This window comes from Liolophura sinensis, chromosome 10 (assembly GCF_032854445.1).
Source record: "Liolophura sinensis isolate JHLJ2023 chromosome 10, CUHK_Ljap_v2, whole genome shotgun sequence".
In the NCBI taxonomy this organism is placed as follows: Eukaryota; Metazoa; Mollusca; class Polyplacophora; order Chitonida; family Chitonidae; genus Liolophura; species Liolophura sinensis.
In genome coordinates this window covers 30,854,406-30,862,137 of record NC_088304.1, presented here as the reverse complement: position 1 = coordinate 30,862,137, position 7,732 = coordinate 30,854,406, and positions in this window count along the sequence as shown.

Here is a 7,732-nt window from a genome sequence, read left to right as displayed (position 1 = left end):
GCAAGGCCACTTCCCCCACCAAAGGACTTAGAAAGTATATAAAGTACGAAAATAGTGCGGAATCATGCAAAGAGAAGCAGTCATCAGTTTTCAATGACGTTAGAAAGACGCAAGGTATGTTGTAGGCAACTGAGTGAAGTCAGGATTCAAATCGTGTACCATGCAAGAGTATCAGTTGTCGATAACAAAATACGTATCACACTTGCGCTTTGATTGCATCTGTTCGTACATTCAACGTGGCGATCTAATTCAATACGATGAATATACAGCCCCTAGCCCCGGGTAAGCGGAATTTGACAAAATCACGGAGCAGAGCGCCAGAGATTCTGGACACTCCGTTCTAATCTCTTGGGTCATTGCACCGTGCTAACCCCCTCGGCCACGATTGTGTTACAAATGTCCCTGGAGCACATCTTCAAACAAGTGGGTCAGGCCTGGGGCAATATGTGCTTCCTCTTTAAAGTGTACATAAAGTCAAAAGTGACATGTGCCTTAAATGAAAGCCTACAGAGAATTGTGTTTAGAAATACATTTGTTTCTCACCACGAAAATGCAGAAAAGAAATAATTTTTTTAACATGGGTTTTGACGCCATATTTTGTTAAGGTGAAAGCGCCTAAAGGTCATTAAATCTAACTAAAACCATCCTTAGGTAGTTAGTCAGAAGCCATTGCACACAAAATAATTATTTTATGGAGAAAGGGATATGAAATCATATTACTTTGATGTTTTAAATACGCCACCGTATTTAATGTTCACTTCAACGTTTTACCGTTCCTGTAGCCTACCCTTTTATCATTCAACATGAATGTGATGCTTAGGGTTATAGTCGAAACTATTTTGGGGAACATTTTGGACGTATGCACAGATTGTTAATGAAATAATTGTGATGGCAAAAAACAAAACAAAACAAAACAAAACAAAACAAACAAAAAAACATCGGGCATGTAATAGGGCATTTAATAGTATATCGATTCCATTTTCCACTTTTTTACAAATAGGGTTTTTGGGTTAAATTCAAACAAAATGCTCTATCACGGATGTGGTTTCCTGATTACATGTTAGTTTACAGTTTCTAATGGCAAACTCTTTAGGTTTGGTCTTTCTTCACCGTCCGCGTAGCTAAGACCAGATGCTGTTTTGCTGGAATTTGGAACAAAATGTTGGATCCAAACAATAAATTCAGTTACTAATTAGAGCCACCAAAACGTGCACCATCAATGCTTGAGGCGTGACATGTCGTGTTTTTAGGAGAGACCATCACATATCTGGTCTCAGCAGAAGCCGAGTTCCTGATGTCCACGATGTGGGCACACCCCGTGTGATTGTTGACATACAGGATTGTTTGGCGAAGCAAAAACTTTAAGATTGCCACGAATCAACACCACGGACACTGTTTTATCAACCTCTTGCGGACCTCTCAATGTTGGCATCTGAATCAGAGCACTCATTCATTACCGTGGTCGCCGCACTTCTGATACCTGTTTACATAGCACACATCCTATAAATACGCCCTGTTTACTTTCAATAACAGTTCGTAACCTCGAGCAGACACTCTGCACGAGACAACGCAATTAAGTTTCTGTCACTTACATTATAATATTCTGGATTCTGTCAATCAATGGACGTTTCGCAATACTCACGTGTATATAATGACGGAAGTTCAGCCTTTATCGGTTATCGGCTAGAGCGTACGTCTGTTTGATCCATTTGAAGTACATATGTGTTTATATTTCGTTACTTTTTATAAATAGACATTTCCGGTGAGCAGTGGCATGATCAATTTCCAAACGAATTGTTTTCTAAAAACGAGCAGATCTTGGCACACATCTAAAGCATCTGTTGAATGAACACAACTTTGCTCACAACCACACAGTGTGACTTATTAGAATGGCTATCTAATTTTATTACTTTTTCACGCCACACTCGGCTTAGTTAATCAAAAATGATGATTACACTACAAAAACTATAACACAACTTATGATTAAATTTAAAACAAGAGGAAACATAAAAGACAGTCGAAATTGGGTGTCTTTTCGACTATCCCCAATGATGCAATATAATCAAACGTTGATACACAGAGGAAATATTTATTCTAATCAAACTATTATGTACAGAGAACACTGTCAATGAAGTAATACAGAAGTCTGTATAGCATAGGGCATGAAACTAGAATAACGACGGCAGCGTGATAGTTGGCAAATGGTCACATGTAACTGGTGAAATCCGGCTTATTGTCAGTTTAGCTCAGTGAAGGTTTTATCCTAACATTTCGTGTAAATGCTCAAACAGTAACAAATGTACCGTGGCTGAAGAAAAATTAAGTTAAAAAAAAGCAATAATGATGCCATTTAGAAGAACCTCCTGGTCTAAAATTACTCAAAATACTCCATTGTCATCATATTTAATAAACAACAGAAAGGGACACTGTTTTTGTTGTTGTTTTTTTTAATCACCTATAAGATAATCAAACTGTCATGTATAGACTATACAGTTAAAGGAGTAAGGCAAAAAACGTACTTACGTGTTTGTGAACCACCCAGAATATTTTAGCATAAACCACAGAGATAAACACAGACGGAAGAATTATGGTGGCTGCGTAAATGAACAGCAAGTAAGTGAGATCCATGACTTCAGTGAATCGGCATCTCGGCACAGGCGGTCGACCCAAATTCCAGCCGAACAACGGCAAGAGTCCTACGATAATCGCCAGGATCCAGGAAGTAAATATGGCGATAAGAGAATGTTTGGCCGTCATGGTTGTTTTGTAATGCAACGGGTAAATGATGGCGATATATCTGTCGATTGACAGCGCAACCAGGGAGAAAATCGAGCTTGTACATAACGCCATTAGGAGAGAGTTCATAAACAAACAGGCCTCGAAAAGTTTCGGCAGTTGCACACTTGTGACAATTGCAAACGGCACAGCGATCATACCAACCAACAAATCTGCCACGGCTAAAGACAATACGTAGTAATTCGTCACGCTTCGCATACTCCTATATTTGAGGAAAACCACAATCACACATGCGTTACCCACCGTCGTGGCTAACGCGGCCAAAAGTTCCAACGTTACGTAAGCGACGTCCAGAGAATAATCGTCCGTGTCATTGACATTGGGGCCCAGCGTTGTGACGTTGATGTCGACAAATTCATCGTCCCGGATAAAGGAAATGTTGTTTAAGGGCCTGACGATATCCATTGTCTTCGTACAGCGTTATGAATTATAATTTCGCTCTGAAATTAATTCACACTTACGAATTATCACTTATGAAGTCCTGGGGGCAATATGATGAATTTCTGACTGTACACATTCAGCAAATGCTTACCCATTCTGCTGTTCCTATATTCTTTTTCTCCTGGGAAATTGATGAAGAGGTATTTACACCACTTCGCAGTCTCGTGCTGTTGCCTAGAAGTGAGTCTCTCCTGTCCCCTTAAGCATTCTTTTATGTCAACTAAGGTATGATTCAATCGCTTGTCTACACTTGTCACTGTCAAATACAGCCTGAGCAGAAATAAGCGCAACAACCGGGTTATGCCTAAAGTGATATATGAAGGGATTAGTCTAGTTTGCCGTGCCTGAGCATTAACTTCGCCTCTTCCGCAAAGTTCCCCTTCTTCTCAGCGGTAAGATGCTTGTCAAAACTGTAATAGCTAGGACATCCCCTGGTTTTAAAAACCTCGATGTTCTGACGTGTTCAACAGGACTTAATCCTGTACGCAGCTGTTAGGCAGCCTTGAGGCTATGACAGTCATTGACAATTCTCAGCAGACCACCGTTAACCTTTCACATATGAATAAGGACAGCTTGAGTGGCAGAGCGACACCGACACGGTCCCACAGCGCGCGCTGGCTTCCTGTCGTCTGCGCTTCAAGACAAATTATCGTCTGCGCTCAAGAAATTTATCCTTTTTCAATATAAATGAACAGTGACGTCACAGAATGATCGTTGACCAGTGGAAATGGACAAGGCCATGGTTTTATCAGCTGCCAAGCATGTGTGAACAAAAGATTCTTTGCGGATCTCGCCTTCTTCAGCTCGAACAGTTGGTCAGCTTGCCTTGGGACATTCTACTGGCTTGTCAATTGAGGAGCAGATGAATTCGATCAATAACTGATCGATAAGGTCCGATAGCGGCAAATGACACGTATTTTATCACGTTTTATCGAAACGAACACCGCTAGAAAACAATGTTCGAATGATCTTCAAGGTGAAACACCACCGAATTCTGCTCAAGATTAAACCTTCAAACACAAATGTAGTTCAATACATGTATGTAGTTTGACACAGACATGTAGTGGAAACAACATAGCAAGGATCTAAAGAATCCCAAAAATCAAACTGGAAGAAACTCGTCTGCTGCAGATTTACCCCAGATCTAGATCTAGGTCCGTGTAAACAGTCCGGCGTTTGATGGCTGGAAATCTGACCTCTTTATCGACAAACTGACCAGTTCGATGTGTATTTATCTCTCAGACGTATTCATGCAGAACACGCATATCAAATGTTAACTGGGTGCGGAAGTTCCAGTGTTTCACTCCATCCGTGTGCCGCGATGATTACAAGGAATCTTTTCAGATATGATGTCTTTCCCTCTTCCGTCTTCCTTATCAATGAATACTGTGAAATAAAGCGAAACAAAAGCGACAAATCGGCAGCATAGATAACGATGGGAATGTGATAACCGTTAATAAATCATCGATGATTGTCTTGCAAGACTGCCACGTTAGGCACGTCAATCTTTGTCATGCAGCTGCAATAGTTGCCTAAAGTCATTCACATCAAACAAGCCAGTCTGACCCGTATAAAGGTATTACATCAAATTACATACAATATGCAGGCATCTGTTATACTAGCGCCGAGTAGGCGACCATCAAGCGTATATTAAGTACCAAGTCATTTGGAGTTAAATCTTCATAAAGCCATGTAATGTCGACTTATTATTTGTTTATTAAGATAAACATCGGAATCAAGAGAAATTAATACCATACTGAACGAATGACCATCAAACCATGCATGTGTTAATGTATTTATCTTCCATGCTTTTCTAATTAGGTCATGGTGGTAATGGGGGCGGGGGGGGGGGGGATAGTGTGGTTTGCTACTGCGTTTAAATGAAAAGTTGGATAAAACCCTGACTGAGGTAAACAGACAACAGGCCACATTTCACCGGTTACGTGTAACCATTTGCCAGATATCACACAGTCGTCGATGTAAAATAAGGAAAATATTTATTTATTTATGTGATTGGTGTTTTACGTCATACTCAAGAATACTTCACTTATACGATGGCGGCCGGCATTATGGTGCGAGGAAACCGGACAGAGCCTTGGGGAAACCGACGACCATCTGCAGGTTGTTGAAAGACCTACCCATGTACGGCTACAGAGGAAGCCAACATGAGCTGGACTCAAAGCGACCGTATTGGTGAGAGGCGCATGGGTCGTTGCGCCGCGCTGGCGTAATAAAATCCCTCCGCCACGGATGCCCCATAAATACGTTAATCGATAAATAAGCATAACATGGGGCAATCTACATGTATTTATTTGTTTATTTCATTGGTGTTTTACATCGCACTCATGAATATTTCACTTATACGCTGACGGCCAGCATTATAGTGGGAGGAAACAGGGCAGGGACCGGGGAAACCCACGACAATCTTCAGATTTGGTACAATGAAAGTACATCATTTTTCACTTTACATTTCAATATGAAGCGTCAAGTTCGACATACTTATTCCACGTGTAAACAACGAAAGGACTTTCCAATGTTGATAATCGCAAGATCAATTTTCACATCCTAGCTAAAATACGAACTCTCAAATGAATATGTTTAGGAAATATTAATATAAACAGTTAATAAAGAATTATGCTGCAAACATGACAGTCATTATTCCAGGCATGGTTTTCAAGTCAATTGTCAAACCGTATACTGTATAAATTCAAATATTTATTAGTTAACCACAATTCGGTATCAGTTTTTAAGCACAATAATTCGTTTAGTTTCTAAATCTAAGCATTCTGTTTAGAAAATAGAAATGTGGCGTTTAGTTTTCTAAAACACAATAGTATTCAATATTCTAAACGTCACACATGAACACAATATGTTTACTTACATTAAACGGTGTACCCTGTTTAAAATATACACAAAATTCCATGCTTATAACAGTTTTTAAACACGTATATGTAAATCGCTGAAATAAAAGGAAATCTCAAAGCATTACAGTTTAAATGAGAAATCTCACTTGAACTGAAATACTGACCTAAATTCTTAGTGTGATTGTATCTATATTCCAAACACCAATGCAGTATTTTGCCAGCAGGAATCTTCAGAAATACAGTAAAGTCACAGCATACAGCATTACAAATGATATTCACTTTATCTTTTCTCAAATGTATAATCATGACTGTGACTTGATCTGCTTTACACAAAATTTATGATGGTTTTTTTTTTCATAATGATCGACCGGATGAATTAAATCAAAAAGATAAAAAGTTAGACGCCATCAACTGTAACAAAAGACTGTTAGTTTCCAATATTTCGCAAACATCCATCATCGGCTACACCCTGGAATACAGATACATAGGAATTTACATATTGTAGCGGGATTTAAGGAAGTAGGGTTTAAAAAATCAATTTAACGTAGGGAAGTTTCATATATTCATGTTTTAATGAATTTTCACGGAAGTTTTGTTAAGATTGTTATCTGTGGCCAGACTAGTTAATTTACAAAGTCAATATTTGCCAATATAGCGTTTATTTATTCTCGTTGGAAGTTTTAAACTTACGTTTATCTGTTTCATGGACGAGTGATGCTGTTGTTGTTGCATCGGCGTTCCTACATATTTGGGATAATTATAAGTATTTTTCAGCAGTGTAGTGATGAAAATGTAGAAATTACGAATTTCTATGTCATTGTCTTATCTGGAAAACCTTTACCTTCTAGTTTCGTTCTTGTTTCACACAGAAAATATGACATTAATTGTCCTCAGATCAACCTCGAAAGTTTGTGTTGCCGCCGTTTTTGTACATTTATGGTAATTAGGGAGTCTATAGAACCCGCACTTACAGGCTTTTAGAAATCGGACCAGGATTTTCCCACCACAGTTTGAAAAGGAATTTATCATTTAATACCCTTGTGTGGAAATTGGTTATACCTTCTGAGTAATATGGATAAAAATATGGACTTTCCAGACACTGACATTTACATTTTGGCTTCAAAGCAAAGCCATTATTTTGGAGTTCTTGGTTGCGATCGTGATGAAGTCATCGTGTCATCTGTATTTACAAACTCTCAAAATTGCTCTTGTGACCAATCAGAGTCTCCAGATTTGGTTCATTGCTCCGCCCACACCCTGTGGAAATCTATAAATAGGTTGATTTTTCAACGTCTGCAGATGGCCTTGAAATCTGCCGAGAGTTGACATCAAATTGCTGGTAAGCATTCTCAGTAAGTAGCTATTTTATTAAGAGTGGGAAAATTCCTTTACCGTGAATTTGGAAACAGTCCCAGTATCAGGGAAAAGTGATTTGTGATCCAGTTTGAGAATTCAGAGACAGTTGACACTTGGTGGGAACTGTCCCAGGAAGCCGGCAATAGGCCTACAGTGTCAAAAATCTGGGAATTTTCCCAGTCCCAAAATTCTGTGACTCTTCAGTCTCACGATACCTGAGAATCCAGCTCCAGTCTCAAACACGTGGAACTTGTCTGAGATATCAAAACTGGACC